The sequence below is a fragment of the Mesoplodon bidens genome (assembly GCF_964165515.1).
Source record: "Mesoplodon bidens genome assembly, contig: HAP1_SCAFFOLD_42, whole genome shotgun sequence".
NCBI classification, from domain to species: domain Eukaryota; kingdom Metazoa; phylum Chordata; class Mammalia; order Artiodactyla; family Ziphiidae; genus Mesoplodon; species Mesoplodon bidens.
The window spans coordinates 1,472,257-1,492,843 of record NW_027671544.1 but is presented as its reverse complement, the minus strand read 5'-3'; the positions used below and the strand labels follow the sequence as shown (position 1 = coordinate 1,492,843).

The window sequence follows — 20,587 nt, the reverse complement described above, 5'->3', positions numbered from 1 at the left end:
TGTGAGTACAATCTACATTTTGAAATCTGTTTCCTGCAATTCTGCCTCTCATTCAGATCTTCTTCGTTGCCGTACCTGAATATATTTTTGGACGTTGGTTATCATTTATATCTTTGCAGGTCTTTGAATTGTCTGCTCCTGAGCTCCATTTTGCAACTTGCTTTTTTTGTGAGCTGGCCGCCAAACCATTGGATTGCTTCAGGTCCAATTCTGGTTCTGAGGAGGCAGGCTGAGCCTTTGGTTAATTCTTGTTCCTAATGGGAAATTAGAGTGGCATGTTCCTGTCCGAACACCTAAGACTTGTCTCTAAATTTTTCTCATCCTTCCGCTTCTTCCTCTGGACAAATTCCAAGCTGTGTGCAAGAGGATGTTGACGGTGCTGATATCCCCAAGTGAGGAGATTGTTAGGAAAGATGCTGGAGGGGTGAACCCGAGCACCAGGCGATGAGGAGATGAGGTGCCTTTTCCAAACTCTTTCCGATCAAATGGTGTACCATCCTCTAGGTGTGGCAGGCATGTTTTAGCTGTAGGATGGGTCCCGTGCATGTAAGGAGAACACCAGGGATTTTTCCAAATCAGTGCCTCCCTGAACCCCAATCTGGGGAATTTTTAAGCTACGGCTACCCGTATGTCCATTAAGGGCCTTGGGAAATAGGCAGAGGCCAAACTTTAGATGATTGAAATCTTCAGGGTCAGAAGCGCTCACCATCGGCCTTGCTTAGGTTACATTTTATCTGTCATTGATAGATGATGTCAATAAAAATATCGATTCTTTTTCAGATTATTTCCCCTTATAGGTTATTGCAAAATATTCAGTGTAGTTCCCTGTGCTATACAGTAGTTCCTTGTTGATGATCTATTTTATACATAGCAGTGTGTATGTGTTAATCCCAAACTGTTAATTTATCCCTTCTCCTACCTTTGCCCTTTGGTAATAATAAATTATAAGATTTTATACTTCTCAGAAATGGGGGAACAGAAAGAGAGGTATCATTTTCAATGGAAAAGCATTCAAAACAAGATTGAAGCTTCAGCCAAGAGTATTCGATGTACATCCATGGAAATAAATCACTTCATTTCTCTAATGTTGACCTGGCAAATAAGACAGACGTCTTCACTGAACTTGGCTATAGTGAAGTGATGGAAATATCAAATATAAGTCTTAGAAACATCTTATTTTACCCGAGCATTATACACTGCTCTATGTTAACTACAGTTTGGCTCACACATCTGTTCATTGAAGTTACAATGTTCTCAATTTCTGTTACTGATCCTCCAGAGTGGACCCCAACAGGAGTCCCCGTGCCCAGTGTCATTGGAGCCGACAGATCAAGACTGAGTTTGGTTCAGAAGCAAAAGAAACATTATTTTGAAAACAGAATGGAGAGGTGAGAGCGTGCACTCCCCCACGGGCTGTGGGCTGGGCTGCTGTGTAGGGATCCCGGTAGTGTCAGTGGGAGGGAGCGGATGGAGCTCTCGAGGGCTGGGTTGGCTGCAGTTCAGGCTCTATGCCACGGAGTCAGCATGGGACCCCGCTAGCTGAGGTGTCGACCCAGCCATTCTGTTCTAGGAAATCGGGTCTGAAGTGCCAGGTGTGGGACCTCTGCATGCGGAACCCTAGGAGCACGTGAAATTAGACAAAGCACAAAGGAGAAACAGGTTAGACTTTATTTTATTGCCCAGATTCTCTTTTTATCTCCCAGGAATTTTTAATGAATGTTGCCGGAGACAAACACCTCCTCTGCTTTTTGTTCTGTTCCACATTCTTGGGGTGTTGAGGGTGCAGACCCCTCTTTTGTAACTGCTTCATGCTATGGTGGGAGCCCTGACACCTCGGGGAGGTGGGCAAAACGTCTCGCCACCAGCCTCCAGGTGAGGTTGATTGACCCAAGGCCTCCTGCCTCACTTCTCGTCTGCCTGAGCACCAGCATTGGAAGTGTTATAGATTCTAATGACCTTTAAGGGTCCAGGAAAGAGATGTGCAGAGATGCTGAGGTGGCAGGTTTCACCCCACACCACATTTGTTCCGCGACCTTCGGAAGATGGTTTTTGCCAGCCTAGATACTCTGACCAGTAGTCTGTGCTTTCTTTAATTAGGTCCCTGAATTAATTTACAAACAGCACCATGTGTCAGAGCCCTGCCCGCACAACTCCCAGACAGTCCAGTGTCAGTGGTGATCCAGGACCATGACGTCCACTGAGTCAACGGCCTTTAGAAGTAGCCAGCAGTCCAGCCGGTCATATTGGCCACCATCACCGTGTTGTCTGTAGGGTTTTCTATGGTGAAAGCGGGATATACTTTTCCCCCGCCAAGCTTATTAGCTCCCCTGTGGGTGCAGTAAGTCCTGCAGGCAGTAGCCTGCTCTTTCGGGGCAAAGTCTTGTTGTTTTCTGAGAGAAACTCCAGGTGAAGTGATGGTCACACAAGTCATCTTGGGGGCCCGTTGCCCCTGTTTGTCTCTCTGGAGGTTGGAGTTGGAGGGCCTCCTCACTCGAGGACAGTGTGTCCACAGAGCGACCCCTGCAACTTCAGGGCATGATGTGTGGTTAGGATCATCACGTGGGGTCCCTTTCCCTTAGGAGGGAGCTGGCCTTTTGGGCTGCTGATTTCCAGCTTTTTAGATACCCCAGTATCCTGGCCTGATGAGTCGGTGGCAAAGCCCTTGGTGACTATAGTTTATCATACCTGAAGGGAATTCTTGTGTTGCTCCATTTCAAGTGGTCCAGTTTTTGCACTAAGTCTCCAAGGGCGATTAACCTTTGACCGGGTATGTAAAGGTCAAAGGGTTTAGCTAAATTAGGGAGTTCCTGGGCAAGGGTCTGAATTGACAGCTCTTTCCATTCTTGAGATGCTGCTTCTGAATTCTACTCAAAAGGATCATCATCTTTTCGTGTCAGTGTTTTATGTAGAGGCCCAGCTATTAGACTGTAGTTAGGGATCCAGATGCAGAAAACCTTGGCCTCCCCAGGAACCCCTAAGCTGTCTTCTAGTTTTAGAAGAGGTAAGGCTGCAAATGGATTCTTCCCTATCCTGGGATGTGTTTCTCCGAATATCTGTGAGAATGAAGCCCAGGCATGTCACCTTAGCCTGGGATATTTGAGCCTTTTTCTTGGACACCTTCTATCCTTTCTTGGCTAGGTAGTTCAGAGGCGTCTTTAGTAGGCCTGGCGATCAGAATGTCATATTCATATTGAAGGAGGGTTCCCTTTTACAGAGGTAGAACTTTTAGGTCTTTAGAGGACATTTCCCCAATGATGGTGTGGGGATTTTTGAACCATTGGGGCAGGACGGCCCAGCATTATTGCTTTGGTTGCATGTTGTGTCCTGCCACTCACAAGCCAAAAATTCTTGTGACTCTGAGATGAATGGAATATAGAAGAAGGCATCATTGAAGTCTAATACAGAATGCCATGGCCTGGTGGATGGTAGAATGACCAGCAGGGTGTAGGAAATAGGAGCTACTGGATATATATCCCCGGTGGCTTCACTGACTGTCCTGATATCCTTTACCAGGTCTCCAGCAACCCATGGGGCTCTCGTGATCAGGCCAATCCCAGGATATGGAGCTAACCAGGGCTGCAACCCCCACCCCACAGCCCACGGGGCTCTCGTGTTCAAGTCCCTCCCAGGGTATGGAGCTCACCTGTGCAGCTACCCAGCAGCCCATGGGGCTCTCATATTCAGGCCCTTCCCAGGATACGGAACTCCCCTGGTCAGGTACTCCGGCAGGGCTGGAGACACGGGAACTGTGCACATAGCCCACCTTGCAGAGAAACCCCAGCTCACCTGTCGCTCACAGCTGACACAGAACACCTCAGAGCAGGACTTGAACTAACAAACAGCAGCTCTTACAGTTCTGTGACCCTGGATATCACTCTGTGCAGCCTCTCTCTGCCTGGTCTTCCAGACACTTCCACTGCAGCCAGGGCACCAGGCCTCTGTCTCCACCCACCATCACTCCTCTCCCTGACCCCTGGCATCTTCTCGTTAGGATATTGTCGTCTTGAATTTGTTTTCCACTCATGGACCAGATAAAATGGTAAGAAAACAAGCCGCAGCTGCAGCCCCTTGTCTATCCTGACTCTAAAGAGCCCACACCTGTTCCTTGGGCGTGGCCCGTTTATCAAGGTTCATTTTCTGCAACTGTGAGCCCCTGAGGGATGAGGATTGGCGGATTTGGGCAGCCTGACACTGCCTGCCAGCCCTCCCTAGGTGTGCCTGGGTTGAGGTCAATATAAACACCTCTCCAGTCAGCAAGAGCCCATGTAGCTGTGCCTGACGCCATATTCTCTGCCCCGTCTGCAGTGTCAGGGCTGGGGTGGTGGGAGGGAGTGAGGGGCCGTGGCTTTGTGGGTGGCCCAGTGTGAGTGGGGCTCTGCTGGACTTTCTGCAGGGGTTGCCAGGCTGCCACCTGCTAAAGAAGAGGATGTGTCACCTATAACTGCCGCTGGAATTTCTCCCCAGGCAGAGGTGAGGAAGTAAAAAAGCAGTGGGGGCCGTGGCAGGAGGGGTATCTCAGGCAGGGAAATGGAAAGCTTCCAGAAGAGCATCTGGGGCCAGGACCATCCTGGCTGGCCTGTAGGCACCAAGTCAGCCTGCGTGCTGTCGCTGGTGTGGTTCCACAGCCCTTCCTCTAGGCTTGCAAGTGCTTGTACATATTCATGTGTTTTACCTGGAAAGGGTGGGAAGAGTTCAGCTGTAGCAGTACTGGGGCTCAGCTCACGTTTACTCACAGACGCCTCGACACAGTCCCCCAGCTTTGCAATGAGGATGCTCCTTGAGAGGGGGAGCGCTGCTGACTGCATGGGAGACGATTTCCCACCTCTGACCAACTTAAGAATTTTTTACCACTGGAGCAAGTGCCCTGATACGATTTTCCTCTGTATAAATGGTAGGTTCTGTTTTTTTTTTTTTCTTTTATTCTTTTCGGTTCAAGGTAGATTTTATTTATTCCTCTTTTTTTTTTTTTAATTTGGAGATATAAACATGGAAATAATGCATTAATATAAAGACGTCTATGTGAAGGGAAAAACTTTTTTCTGTTTTATTTTATTAAATGTTATTTATTTATTTTTAATTTTTTCAAATTTATTTATTTATTTTATACAGCAGGTTCTTATTGGATATCTGTTTTATACATATAAGTGTGCACATGTTAATCCCAGTCTCCCAATTCATCCCACCACCAACCTCACATGGCGTTCCCCCCTTTGTGTCCATATGTTTGTTCTCTACATCTGTGTCTCTATCTCTGTCCTGCAAACCGGTTCATCTGTACCATTTTTCTAGGTTCCACATATATGTATTAATATACAATATTGGTTTTTCTCTTTCTAAATTACTTCACTCTGTATGACAGTCTCTAGATCCATCAAGGTCTCTACAAATGACCCAATTTCATTCATTTGTATGGCTGAGTAATATTCCATTGTATATATGTACCACATCTTTATCCATTCGTCTGTCTGTGGGCACTTAGGTTGCTTTCATTACCTGGCTAGTGTAAATAGTGCTGCAATGAACATTGTGGTGAATGTGTCTTTTTGATTTATGGTTTTCTCTGGGTATATGCCCAGTAGTGGGAATGCTGGATTATATGGTAATTCTATTTTTAGTTTTTTAAGGAACCTCCATACTGTTCCCCATAGAGACTGTATCAATTTACATTCCCAACAATAGTGGAAGAAAGTTCCTTCTCTCCACACCCGCTCCAGCATTTGTTGTTTGTAGATTTTCTGATGATGCCCATTCTAACAGGTGTGACGTAATACCTCATTGTAGTTTTGATTTCCATTTCTCTAATAATTAGTGATGATGAGCAGATTTTTATGTGCGTACTGGCGATCTCTATGTCTTCTTGGAAGAAATGTCTATTTAGATCTTCTTCCATTTTTGTATTGGGCTGTTTGTTTTATTAATATTGAGCTGCATGAGCTGTTTATATATATTGGAGTTTAATCATTTGTCCATTGATTCGTTTGGAAATAATTTCTGCCATTCTGAGTATTGTCTTTTCATCTTGTTTGTAGTTTCCTTTGCTTTGTAAAAGCTTTTACTTTTCATTATGTCCCATCTGTTTAGTTTTCTTTTTTATTTCATTACTATAGGAGGTGGATCAAAAAAGATCTTGCTGTGATTTACGTCAGAGTATCCTTCGTAAGTTTCCCTCTGAGAGTTTTATACTCTCCGGTCTTACATTAAGGTCTCTAATCCATTTTTCATATATTTTTATGTATGGTGTTGGGGAGTGTTCTAATTTCAATCTTTTACATGTAGCTGTCCATATTTCCCAGCACCAATGATTGAAGAGACTGTCTTATCTCCATTGTATAGTCTTGGCTCCTTTGTCATAGATTAGTTGACCATAGGTGTGTAGGTTTATCCCTGTGCTTTCTTTTTTTTTTTTCCTTTTACACGTTTATTGGAGTATAATTGCTTTTCAATGGAGTGTTTGTTTCTGCTGTATAAAAAAGTGAATCAGCTATACATATACAAATATCACCAGATCCCCTCCCTATTGCATCTCCCTCCCACACCCCATATCCCACACCTTTAGGTGGTCACAGAGCACCGAGCTGATCTCCCTGTTCTATGTGGCTGCTTCCCAGTAGCTATCGGTTTTACATTTGGTAATGCATTTATGTCCATGCCACTCTCTCACTTTGGCCCAGCTTACCCATCCCCCTTCCGGTGTCCTCAAGTCCTTTCTCTATGTCTGTGTCCTTAATCCTGTCCTGCCACTAGGTTCCTCAAAATCTTTTTTTTTTTTTTCTTCATTAGGTTCCGTATATCTCTGTTAACATACAGTATTTGTTTTTCCCTTTCTGACTTACTTCACTGTGTAGGACAGATTCTAAGTCCATCCACCTCACTACAAATAACTCAGTTTTGCTTCTTTATATGGCTGAGTAATATCCCATTGTATATATGTGCCAGATCTTCTTTATCCATTCATCTGTCGATGGACACTTAGGTTGCTTCCATGTCCTGGCTATTTTAAATAGAGCTGCAATGAACATTTTTGTACATAACTCTTTTAAAATTATGGTTTTTGCAAGGCAAATGCCCAGTAGTTGGATTGTTGTGTCCTATGGTACTTCTATTGTTAGTTATTTAAAGGAACCTCCGTACTGTTCTCCCTAGTGCCCATATCAATTTACATTCCCACCCACAGTGCAAGTGTGTTCCCTTTTCTCCAATAAAGGCCTCTCCAGCATTTATTGTTTTGTAGATTATTTTGATGATTGCTACTCTGACTGCTGTGAGGTGATACCTCACGGTAGTTTTGATTTGCATTTCTCTAATGATTAGTGATGTTCAGCATCCTTTCATGTGTTTCTTGGTAATCTGTATATCTTCCTTGGAGAAATGTCTATTTAGGTCTTCTGCCCGTTTTTGGATTGGGTTGTTTGTTTTTGTGATATTGAGCTACATGCGGTGCTTGTAAAGTTTGGATATTAATCCTTTGTCAATTGCTTCATTTGAAAATATTTTCTCCCATTCTGAGGGTTGTTTTTGCATCTTGTTTATGTTTTCCTGTACTGTGTAAAAGCTTTTAAGTTTCATTAGGTCCCATTTGTTGATTTCAATTTTAATTTCCATATCTCTAGGAGGTGGGTCAAAAAGGATCTTGCTGTGATTTATGTCATAGAGTGTTCTGCCTATGGTTTCCTCTAAGTGTTTTATAGTGTCTGGTCTTATATTTAGATCTCTAATCCATTTAGAGTTTATTTTTGTGTATGGTGTTATGGAGTGCTTTAATTTCATTATTTTATGTGTAGGGGTCCAGTTTTCCCAGCACCAATTACTGAAGAGACTGTCTTTTCTCCATTGTATATCCATAGCTCCTTTGTCATAGATGAGATAGCAATAGGTATGTAGGTTTATCTCTGGGCTTTCTGTCCTGTTCCATTGATCTGTGTTTATGCCAATCTACATACACTTGATTCCATTATGGAGCCATATACATACATAGGTTTCAAGATTATTACCAGTCAGATATACTCCTCTTCAGTGAATAGGGTGTTTTGTGTTCAGTTCTTTGAGAAAGGAGTACATCTGGTCTATTACATATTTGGTATATGGAATGGTATCTGTGCTAATTTCAAACTCTGCTTTTACACATAACCCCACGTCACCTTTTCCCTTAAGGAAGAATAAGTGTGTTTTCTAAATGTGTAACTCTGTTCACTTTTGAAATTCAGTTCATGGGTAGCCATGTTTACATTCCCTCTATAAGTGATATATTACAAAAAGTTTCTTTTTTCTTTGTGGTTCATTTCACTTAGCATCATCGTACCTAAAGGCACTCATTATGCTGCTATTGGCCTTATGACATTGATTTTATGTCTGAGTGACATTCCATTGTATATAAGTACCACAACATCTATATCCATTTTTTTTTTCATTTCCTGGGATACTTAAAGTGTACTGAAGTCGAGGTTCTTGTAAACAGAGCAGACCTAAATTTTGGGCTGGCTGTGTGTTGTGGATTTTTAGTTTTCCAAAAATACACGCCCATGAGTGGAAGTGTGCTATGCTCTGTAGCTCTGTTTTAGAAAACAATATACAGTTCTCCAGAGAGGCTGTTGGCAATTTACATCCTGTCCATCGGCGTAATCAGGCTCCTTTTTCTCCATGGCCTGTCCTGCATTTGTGGTTTTTACACTATTTGCAGATGGCCCTTTTGACTGGAGGTAAGGGACACTTCTATGTTGTGTGGATTTGCAATGCCTGATGGCTTGCTTGGCCAAAAAGGGCGTATGAATTTTTTCACGAATATATTCAAGAAAATACACATACTCCCTTTTCGGCCAAGGGCAACATTGTTGAAGTTCTGTCGCTTTTCATGTGCTTTAAAGATGACTCCAATCTACCTCTTGAAATCTGTTTCCTTCAGTTCTGTCTTGCATTCAAATCCTCTTCACTGCCATAGCTCAATATATTTCTGGATGATAGTTGTCCTTTATAACTCTGCAAGTTTGTGAATTGCTGTGCCCCTGATTTCCATTTTTCAACTCGCCTATTTGTGAGCTGGCTGCAATACCGTAGGATGGCTGTAGGCCCTAGTCTGGTTCCGGGGCTTCAGGCTGAGCCTTTGGTTAATTCTTCTTCCTGATGGGAAACTAGAGTGACATGTGCCCATCCAAACACCTACAGCTAATCTCTCATTTGTTTCCCCTCTTCCTGTTCATCCTCTGCACAATTTTCAAACTGTGCATAACAGGAGGGTAAAGGCGCTGATACTCCAAGTCGGGAGATTTTTAGTAATGCAGATGGAATGGCGAAGCCGAGAACGACGAAAGGAAAAATGAGGTACCTTTTAGAAAACTTTCCCAATTACACAGTGTACCATCCAATGGGTTTCCCATGCATGCTTTAACTGTAGGAAGATTCCCTTAAACCTGGAGAGTTGGGACCACTAGAATGGGTAGCACACAGTATTGCTCTAAGTGGTGTTCTTTTGCTCACACAACCTCAGCAATCTTGTCAGCCCCAAGTGTCCAGTCTTATATCTCATCAGGCTGTGGGTGTAAAGGTGGACAATCCATGTTGCATCACAGGCCCTGGACGTAATTCTTAAGACTTTCTCTCTGTTTTGCTGTTTTTGCATTTTGCTTTTGAAATTTATTTTTATAAGGGGGTTAGGTGAATTTCAGTGCTGTGTTCCTGCTGTTATACACACACATGATTCCTTTATGGAGACATGAGGATACATATGTTTTAAAATTCTTGGAGTCAGATATATTCCTCTGCAATGAATCGGGGGTGTTGAGTCCAGTTCATTGTGTCGGCAGTAGGTGATGTCTATTACACACTTGGTTTATGTAACGGTATCTCTGCTAATTTAAAACTGTGGTTTGATGCATCACCCCACCTCACCTTTCCCCTTAAGAAGGCAGAATATTGTTTCCTAAATGAGTGACTCTGTTGTGTTTGTAATTCAGTTCATTCGTAGCCATGTGTACATTCCCACTATGAGTGATATCTTATGATAAGATTCGTTACTCTGTTATCTTGCCTAACTCAGTTCATGTGTAGCCATCGTTACAGGAACTTCATAAGTGATATCTTATGATAAGTTCATTTTTCTGTGTAATTTATTTCACTTAGAATCATCGTACCTGAATCCACTCATTTCACTGCTACTGGTCTTATGACATTGATTTCCTGGCTGAGGGATATTCCATCATACGTAAGTACCACAATTTCTTGGACCATTTTTGTCTTTCCTGGGATATTTAAGGTGTACCCAAGTTGAGGTTCTTGTAAGGAGTGCAGCCCTAAATTTTGGGGTAGCACTATCTTATTGGTTTTCAGTTTTCCCAAGGTATATTCCGTAGATTGGAAGTGCCCTTGGCTCTGTAGCTCTGTAGTTTACTTGTTGTAGGGAACACAATGCACTCATCCCGAGAAGCAGTTGGCAATTTACATCCCGCCAATCAGCATAACAATGCTCCCTGTTCTCCAGGGCCTGTCTTGCCTTTCTGGTTTTTACACATTTTGCAGATGTCCCTATTGATCGGTTGGAATTGATACTTCTGTGTAGTGCAGATTTGCATTGCCCGCTTGCTTGCTTGGCCAAAAAGGGCGTATGCGTTTTCTCCTGAATATATTCAGGAGAAAGTGCATACACACTTTTTGGCCAAGTGCATCATTGTCGACGTTGTGCCGCTCTTCATGTGCTTTAAAGGTGATTCCAACGTACCTCTTGAAATCTGTTTCCTGCTATTCTGCCTCTCTTTCAAGTCAGCCTCGATGCCTTCCCTCAACAAATTTTTGGATGATAGTTGTCCTTTATTACTCTGCCAGTTTGTGAATTGCAGTGCCCCTGAGCTCCATTTTTCAACTCGTTTTTCTGAGGTGAACACAAGTCTAAAATTTTGGTTCGGGACCTATACTGGTTCCCGGCAGGTGGCTGAGACTTTGGTTAATTCTTCTTCCTCCAGGCAATTAGAGTGTCATGTTCCCGTCCAAATGCCTAACACCTACTATCTCATTGGTTCTCCCTCTTCCCTTTCATAGTCTGCCAAACTGGCAACCTGTGAGAACCATTAGTTTAAAGGGCCTGTCTCTCCAAGTTGGCAGAATAATAGTAAAGCAGTTGGAAAGTCAAAACGGAGCACCAGGAGAGGGACTGATACTTGAGTTTTACAAACCTTTCGTATTCAGAGTGTGTCCGTGCTCTAGGTTTCCCGTACATGTTATACCTGTAGTAATATTCCCTTCAACCTGGAGAGTTGCGACCCATGGAATGGGTGCCACGCATTATTGCTTTAAGGGTCTGCATTTGCCCACCCAATCTCACCAATCCTCTCAGTCCAAAGTGTACAGCCTTATGCGACATCCAGCTTTGGTTGTAGATAGGGTCATTCCAGGTTTCATCAGAAACGCTGAAGGAATTGTAAAGAATTTCCCGGTTTTTTTGTTTTGTTTTGAAATTCCTTTTTATAGTGGGTTTGAGCTGATTCTCACTTCCATGTTTATGCCAGTCTAGACACACGTGATTCCCTTACGGAGACATATCAAGACATAGGTTTTAAAATTCTTACTAGTCAGATATATTCCTCTGCGGGAAATATGGTGTTTTGAGTCCCTTTCACTGAGGAAGGTGTAGGTCTTCTCTGCTCCATAGATGGTTTTTTGAACGGTACCTGTGCTTATATCAAACTGTGGTTTTATGCATCACCCTACCTCTCCTTCCCCCTTAAGCAGGCAAAAGAGTGTTTCCTAAATGTGCGAATCTGTTCTCTTTCCTAACTCAGTTCATGTGTAGCCATGTTTACAGGATCTTCATAAGTGATATCTTATGATAAGTTTCTTTTTCTGTTTGACATATTTCATTTAGAATCATCGTACCTGAATCCACTCATTTTGCTGCTACTGCCCTTATGACACTGATTTCATGGATGAGGGATATTCCATCATACGTAAGTACCACAATTTCTTGAAGCATTTTTGTCTTTCCTGGGATATTTAAGATGTACCCAAGTTGAGGTTCTTGTAAGCAGTGCAGACCGAAATTTTGCGGTGGTTGTGACTTATTGATTTTCAGTATTCCCATGGTATTTTCCCTAGACTGGAAGTGCCCTTGGCTCTGTAGCTCTGTTGTTTACTTGTTTTAGGGAACACAGTGCGCTCCTCCAGAGAGGCAGTTGGCAATTTACATCCCGCCCATCAGCATAACAAAGCTCCCTGTTCTCCAGGGCCTGTCTTGCCATTCTGCTTTTTACATATTTTGTGGATGTCCCTTTTGACTGGTGTGAAGTGATACTCCTTTGTAGTGCAGATTTCCATTTCCTGCTTGCTTGCTTGGCCAAAATGGGCGTATTCGTTTTCTCCTGAATATATTCAGGAGAAAATGCATACGCCCTTTTTGGCCAAGTGCATCATTGTCGAAGTTGTGCCCCTCTTCCTGTGCTTTAAAGGTGATTCCAATGTACCTCTTGAAATATGTTTCCTGCTATTCTGCCTCGCTTTCAGGTATGCATCGTTGCCTTCCCTCAATAGATTTTTGGACGATAGTTGTCCTTTATTACTGTGACTGTGTATTGCTGTGCCCCTGAGCTCCATTTTTCAACTCGTTTTTTGTGAGCTGTACGCAAGTCCAAAATTTTGGTTCAGATCCGATACTGGTTCTCAGTGGGTGGCTGAGACTTTGGTTAATTCTTCTTCCTGCCAGGAAATTAGAGTGACATGTGCCTGTCCAAATGCCTAACAGCTACTCACTCATTGGTTCTCCCTCTACCCTTTCAACCTCTGCCAAATTGGCAACCTGTGCGAACAGGAGGTTAAAGAGGCTGTCTCTCCAAGTTTGGTGATTGATAGTAAAGCAGTTGGAAAGTCAAACAAGAGCTCCAGGAGAGGGACTATTCGTTGAGTTTTAGAAACCTTTCGTATTCACAGTGTGTCCTTTCTCTAGGTTTCCCGTACATGTTATAGCTGTAGTAATATTCCCTTAAAGCTGGAGAGTTGGGACCCATGGAATGGGTACCATGAATTATTGCTTTAAAGGGTCTGCATATGCTCACCCAATCTCAACAATCCTCCTAGTCCCAAGTGTCCAGACTTATGCCACATCCAGCTGTCATTGTAGATAGGGTCATTCCAGGTTTCATCAGAGAGCCTGAAGGAATTGGAAAGAATTTCCCTGTTTTTTTCTTTTGTTTTTGAAATTCCTTTTTATAGGGGGTTTGAGCTGATTCTCGCTGCCAGGTGTATGCCACTCTAGACACACTTGATTCACTTACGCAGACATATCAATACATAGGTTTTAAGAATCTTACTAGTCAGATATATTACTGTGCGGGAAATATGGGGTTTTGAGTCCCTTTCACTGAAGAATGTGTAGGTCTTGTCTATTCCATAGTTGGCTTTTGAAGCGGTACATGTGCTTATATCAAACTCTGATTTTATGCATCACCCCACCTCTCCATCCCCCTTAAGCAGGCATAAGAGTGTGTTCTGAATGTGAGAGTCTGTTCTCTTTCCTAATTCAGTTCAAGTGTAGCCACGTTTACAGGATCTCCCTAAGTGATATCTTATGATAAGTTTCTTTTTCTGTGTGAATTATTTCACTTAGAATCATTGTACCTGAATCCACTCATTTTGCTGCTACTGGTCTTATGACATTGATTTCATGGCTGAGTGATATTCCATCGTACTTAAGTACCACAATTTATTGAACCATTTTTATATTTCCTGGGATATTTAAGGTGTACCCAAGTTGAGGTTCTTGCAAGCAGTGCAGCCCTATATTTTGGGGTGGTTGTGACTTATTGATTTTCAGTTTTCCCAAGGTACATTCCCTAGACTGGAATCGCCCTTGAATCTGTAGCTCTGTTGTTTACTTGTTTTAGGGAACACAATGCACTCCTCCAGAGAGGCCATTGGCAATTTATATTCCAGCCATCAGCATAACAATGCTCCCTGTTCTCCAGGGCCTCTCTTGCCTTTCTGTTTTTTTCACATTTTGTGGAGGTCCCTTTTGAACTGTGGGAAGTGATACTTCTTTGAAGTGCAGATTTGCATTGCCTGCTTGCTTGCTTGGCCAAAAACGGCGTATGCGTTTTCTCCTGAATATATTCAGGAGAAAACGCATACGCCCTTCTTGCCCAAGTACATCATTTTCGAAGTTGTGCCCCTCGTCCTGTGCTTTAAATGCAAATCCAACGTACCTCATGAAATCTGTTTCCTGCTATTCTGCCTCTGTTTCAAGTACACCTCGTTGCCTTCACTCAACAGATTTTTGGATGATAGTTGTCCTTTTTTACATTCACAGTTTGTGAATTGCTGTGCCCCTGAGCTCCATTTTTCAACTCGTTTTATGTGAGCTGAACGCAAGTCCAAAATTTTGGTTCAGGACCTATACTGGTTCCCGGTGGGTGGCTGAGACTTTGGTTAATTCTTCTTTCTGCCTGGAAATTAGAATGACATATGCCTGTTGAAATGCCTAAAAGCTACTCTCTCACTGGTTCTCCCTCTTCCCTACCATCCTCTGCCAAATTGTCGACCTGTGAGAACCAGGAGGTTAAAGGGGCTGTCTCTCCAAGTTGGGTGATTGATAGTAAAGCAGTTGGAAAGTCAAACGGGGGCACCACGTGAGGGACAATTCATTGAGTTTTAGAAACCTGTCGTATTCACAGTGTGTCCATTCTCTAGGTATCCCGCACATGTTATAGCTGTAGTAATATTCCCTTCAACCTGGAGAGTTGGGACCCATGGAATGGGTGCCATGCATTATTGCTTTAAAGGGTCTGCATTTGCTCACCCAATCTCACCAATCCTCTCAGTCCCTAGTGACCAGCCTTATGCCACATCCAGCTGTCATTGTAGATAGGGTCATTACAAGTATCATCAGAGACCCTGAAGGAATTTTAAAGAATTTCTCTGTTTTTTTGTTTTGTTTTTGAAATTCCTTTTTATAGTGGGTTTGAGCTGATTCTCGCTGCCATGTTTATGCCAGTCTAGACACACTTAATTCGCATACACAGACATATCAGTACATAGGTTTTAAGATCCTTACTAGTCAGATATATTCCTCTGCGGGAAATATTGGTTTTGAGTCCCTTTCACTGAGGAAGGAGTAGGTGTTGTCTATTCCGTAGTTGGTTTTTGGAACAGTACCTGTGCTTATATCAAACTCTGGTATTATGCATCAACCCACCTCTCCTTCCCCCTTAAGCAGGCATAAGAGTGTTTTCAAAATGTGAGACTGTGTTCTCTTTCCTAACTCAGTTCATTTGTAGCCATGTTTACAGGAGCTTCATAAGTGATATCTTATGATAAGTTTCTTTTCTGTGTGACATATTTCACTAAGAATCATCGTACCTGAACCCACTCATTTTGCTGCTACTGATCTAATGACATTGATTTCAAGGCTGAGGGATATTCCATTGTATGTAAGTACCACAATTACTTAAACCATTTTTATATTTCCTGGGTATTTAAGGTTAAGCCAAGTTGAGGTTCTTGTAAGCAGTGCAGCCCTAAATTTGGGGGTGGCTTTGTCTTATTGATTTTCCGTTTTCCCAAGGTATATTCCCTAGACTGGAAGTGCCCTTGGCTCTGTAGCTCTGGTGTTTACTTGTTTTACGGAACACACTGCACTCCACCTGTGAGGTAGTTGGCAATTTACATCCCGCCCATCAGCATAACAAGGATCCCAGTTCTCCAGGGCCTGTCTTGCTTTTCTGGTTTTTACACATTTTGTGGATGTCCCTTTTGACCGGTGGGAAGTGATACTTGTTTGTAGTGCAGATTTGCATTGCCCTATTGCATGCTTGGCCAAAAAGCATGCTTGAATATATTCAGGAGAAAACGCATACGCCCTTTTTGGCCAAGTGCATCATTGTCGAAGTTGTGCCCGTCTTCCTGTACTTTACAGGGGATTCCTATGTAAATTTTGAAATCTGTTTCCTGCTATTCTGCCTCGCTTTCAAGTCCACCTCGTTGCCTTCCCCCAACAGATTTTTGGATGATAGTTGTCCTTTATTACTCTGCTAGATTGTGAATTGCTGTGCCACTGAGATCCATTTTTCAACTCATGTTTTGTGAGCTGAACGCAAGTCCAAAATTTTGTTTCAGGACCTATACTGATTCCCGATGGGTTGCTGAGACTTTGGTTAATTCTTCTTCCTGCCGGAAAATTAGAGTTACCTGTGCCCGTCCAAATGCCTAACAGCTACACTCTCATTGGTTCTCCCTCTTCCCTTCCATGCTCTGCCAAATTGGCAAAATATGGGCACCAGGATGTTAAAGGGGCTGTGTCTCCAATTTCGGAGATTGATAGTAAAGCAGTTGAAAAGTCAAATCGGAGCCCCAGGAGAGGGACTATTCGTTGAGTTTTAGAAACCTTTCGTATTCACAGTGTGTCCATTCTCTAGGTTTCCCGTACATGTTATAGCTGTTGTAATATTCCCTTCAACCTGGTGAGTTGGGAACCATGGAATGGGTGCCATGCATTATTGCTTTAAAGGGTCTGCATTTGTTCACCCAATCTCACCAATCCTCTCAGTCCCAAGTGACCAGCCTTATGCCATATCCAGCTGTCATTGTAGATAGGGTCATTCCAGCTTTCGTCAGAGACTCTGAAGGAATTGTAAAGAATTTCCCTGTTTTTTTGTTTTGATTTTGAAATTCCTTTTTATAGTGGGTTTGAGCTGATTCTCGCTGCCATGTTTATGCCAGTGTAGACACACTTGATTCCCTTACGGAGACATATCAATATATAGGTTTTAAGATTCTTACTAGTCAGATATATTCCTGTGCGCGAAATATGGGGTTTTGAGTCCATTTCCCTGAGGAAGGTGTAGGTCTTGTCTATTCCATAGTTGGTTTTTGGATCGGTACCTGTGTTTCTATGAAACTCTGCTTTTATGCATCACCCCACCTCTCCTTCCCCCTTAAGCAGGCATAAGAGTATTTTCTAAATGTGAGACTCTGTTCTCCTTCCTAACTCAGTTCATGTGTAGCCATGTTAACAGGATCTTCATAAGTGATATCTTATGATAAGTTTCTTTTTCTGTGTGACTTATTTCACTTAGAATCATCGTACCTGAATCCACTCACTTTGCTGCTACTGGTCTTATGACATTGCTTTCATGGCTGAAGGATAGTCCATCATACGTAAATACCACAATTTTTTGAACCATTTTTATATTTCCTGGGATATTTAAGGTGTACCCAAGTTGAGGTTCTTGTAAGCAGTGCAGCCCTAAATTTGGGGGTGCCTCTGTCTTATTGATTTTCAGTTTTCCCAAGGTATATTACCTAGACTGGAAGTGCCGTTGGCTCTGTAGCTCTGTTGTTTACTTGTTTTAGGGAACACAAGTCACTCCTCCGGTGAGGCAGTTGGCAATTTATATCCCGCCCATCAGCATAACAAGGCTCCCTGTTCTCCAGGGCCTGTCTTGCCTTTCTGGTTTTTACACATTTTGTGGATGTCCCTTTCGACCTGTTGGAAGAGATACTTCTTTGTAGTGCAGATTTTCATTGCCTGCCTTACTGCTTGGCTAAAAAGGGCGTATGCATTTTCTCTTGAATATATTCAGGAGAAAATGCATTTGCGCTTTTTGGCCATGGGCATCATTGTCGAAGTTGTACCCCTCTTCCTGTGCTTTACAGGCGATTCCTACGTACATCTTGAAATCTGTTTCCTGTTCTTCTTCCTTGCTTTCAAGTGCGCCTCGATGCCTTCCCTCAACAGATTTTTGGACGACAGTTGTCCTTTATTACTCTGCTAGTTTGTGAATTACTGTGCCCCTGAGCTCCATTTTTCAAATCGTTTTTTGTGAGCTGAACGCAAGTCCAAAATTTTGGTTCAGGGCCTATAATTGTTCCCGGTGGGTGAATGAGATTTGCTTAATTCTTCTTCCTGCTGGAAATTAGAGTCACATGTGCCCATCCAAATGCCTATCAGCTACTCTCTCATTGTTTCTCCCTCTTCCCTTCCATCCTCTGCCAATTTGGCAACCTGTGCGAACCAGTAGTTTAAAGGGGCTGTCTCTCCAAGTTGGGAGATTGATAGTAATGCAGTTGGAAAGTCAAATCGGAGCACCAGGAGAGGGACTATTCGTTGAGTTTTAGAAACCTTTCATATTCACAGTGTGACCATTCTCTAGGTTTCCCGTACATGTTATAGCTTTAGTAATATTCCCTTCAAGCTGGAGTGTTGGGACCCATGGAATGGGTGCCATGCATTATTGCTTTAAAGGGTCTGCATTTGCTCACCCAATCTCACCAATCCTCTCAGTCCCAAGTTTCCAGCCTTATGCCACATTCAGCTGTCATTGTAAATAGAGTCATTCCAGGTTTTGTCAGGGACCCTGAAGGAATTGTAAAGAATTTCCCTGTTTTTTCGTTTTGTTTTTGAAATTCCTTTTTATAGTGGGTTTGAGCAGATTCTCACTGCCATGTTTTTGCCAGTCTAGACACACTTAAATCCCTTATCCAGACATATCAGTACATAGGTTTTAAGGTCCTTACTAGTCAGATATATTCCTCTGCAGGAAATATGGGGTTTTGAGTCTCTTTCACTGAGGAAGGTGTAGGTCTTGTCTATTCCATAGTTCGTTTTTGGAACGGTACCTGTGCTTATATCAAACTCTGGTTTTATGCATCACCCCACCTCTCATACCCCCTTAAGCAGGCATAAGAGTGTTTTTTAAATGTGAGACTCTGTTCTCTTTCCTAACTCAGTTCATGTGTAGCCATGTTTACAGGATCTTCATAAGTGATACCTTATGATAAGTTTCATTTTCTTTGTGACTTATTTCACCTAGAATCAACGTACCTGAATCCACTCACTTTGCTGCTACTGGTCTTATGACATTGATTTCATGGCTGCGGGGTCTACCATCGGACGTAAGAACCACGATTTTTTGAACCATTTTTATATTTCCTGTGATATTTAAAGTGTAACCAAGTTGAGGTTCTTGTAAGCAGTGCAGCCCTAAATTTTGGGGTGGTTCTGTCTTATTGATTTTCAGTTTTCCCATGTTATATTCCCTAGACTGGAAGTGTCCTTGGCTCTGTAGCTCTGTTGTTTACTGGTTTTGGGAACACAGTGCACTCCTCCAGTGAGACAGTTGGCAATTTACATCCCGCCCATCAGCATAACAAGGCTCCCTGTTCTCCAGGGCCTGTCTTGCTTTTCTGGTTTTTCCACATTTTGTGGATGTCCCTTTTGACCTGTGGGAAGAGATACTTCTTTGTAGTGCAGATTTGCATTGCCCTCTTGCATGCTTGTCCAAAAAGCATGCTTGAATATATTCAGGAGAAAACGCATACGCCCTTTTTGGCCAAGTGCATCATTGTCGAAGTTGTGCCCCTCTTCCTGTGCTTTACAGGTGATTCCTACGTACCTCTTGAAATCTGTTTCCTGCTCTTCTGCCTCGCATTCAAGTCCGCCTCGTTGCCATCGCTCAACAGATTTTTGGACAGTACTTGTCCTTTATTACTCTGCCAGGTGTGAATTGCTGTGCCCCTGAGTTCCATGTTTCAAGTCGTTTTTTGTGAGCTAAATGCAAGTCCAAAATTTTGGTTCAGGATCTATACTGGTTCCCGGTGGGTGGCTGGGACTTTGGTTAATTCTTCTTGCTGCCGGGAAATTAGAGTGACATGTGACATCAAAATGCCTAACAACAACTCTCTCATTGGTTCTCCCTCTTTCCTACCATCCTCTGCCAAATTGGCAACCTGTGGGGACCAGGAGGTTAAAGGGGCTTTCTCTCCAAGTTGGGAGATTGATAGTTAAACAGTTGGAAAGTCAAAGCGGAGCACCCCGAGAGGGACTATTAGTTGAGTTTTAGAAACCTTTCGGATTCACAGTGTGTCCATTCTCTAGGTTTCCCGTACATGTTATAGCTGTAGTAATATTCCCTTCAACATGGAGAGTTGGGACCCATGGAATGGGTGCCATGCATTATTGCTTTAAAGGGTCTGCATTTGCTCACCCAATCTCATCAATCCTCTCAGTCCCAAGTGTCCAGCCTTATGCCACATCCAGCTATCATTGTAGACAGCGTCATTCCAGCTTTTGTCAGAGACCCTGAAGGAATTGTAAATAATTTCCCTGTTTTTTGTTTTGTTAAAGAAATTCCTTTTTACAGTGGGTTTGGGCTGATTCTCGCTGCTGTGTTTATTCCAGTCTAGACACACTTGATTCCCTTATGGAGACATATCAATACATAGGTTTTAAGATTATTACTAGTCAGATATATTCCTCTTTGGGAAATACGGGGTTTTGAGTCGCTTTCACTGAAGAAGGTGTAGGTCTTGTCTAGTCCATAGTTGGTTTTTGGAACGGTACCTGTGCTTATATCAAACTCTGGTTTTATGCATCACCCCACCTCTCCTTCCCCCTTAAGCAGGCATAAGAGTGTTTTCTAAATGTGAGACTCTGTTCTCTTTCCTAACTCATTTCATGTGTAGCCATGTTTACAGGATCTTCATAAGTGATATCTTATGATAAGTTTCTTTTTCTGTGTGACTTATTTCACTTAGATTCATCGTACATGAATCCACTCATTTTGCTGCTACTGGTCTTATGACATTGATTTCATGGCTGCCGGATATTCCATCATAC

At 42.8% G+C, this 20,587-nt stretch overlaps 1 long non-coding RNA gene across 1 annotated transcript in view; it reads right to left on the bottom strand.

Annotated features, from left to right (window-relative positions):
* LOC308611258 overlaps window positions 1–16,749 on the bottom strand; it is a 638,467-nt gene extending 621,718 nt beyond the window's left edge. Inside the window, exon 1 of the long non-coding RNA XR_014014812.1 lies at window positions 16,701–16,749. This is a non-coding gene — a long non-coding RNA (uncharacterized lncRNA). The remainder of the gene's footprint in view (window positions 1–16,700) is intronic.
* Window positions 16,750–20,587: the final 3,838 nt, after the last annotated feature.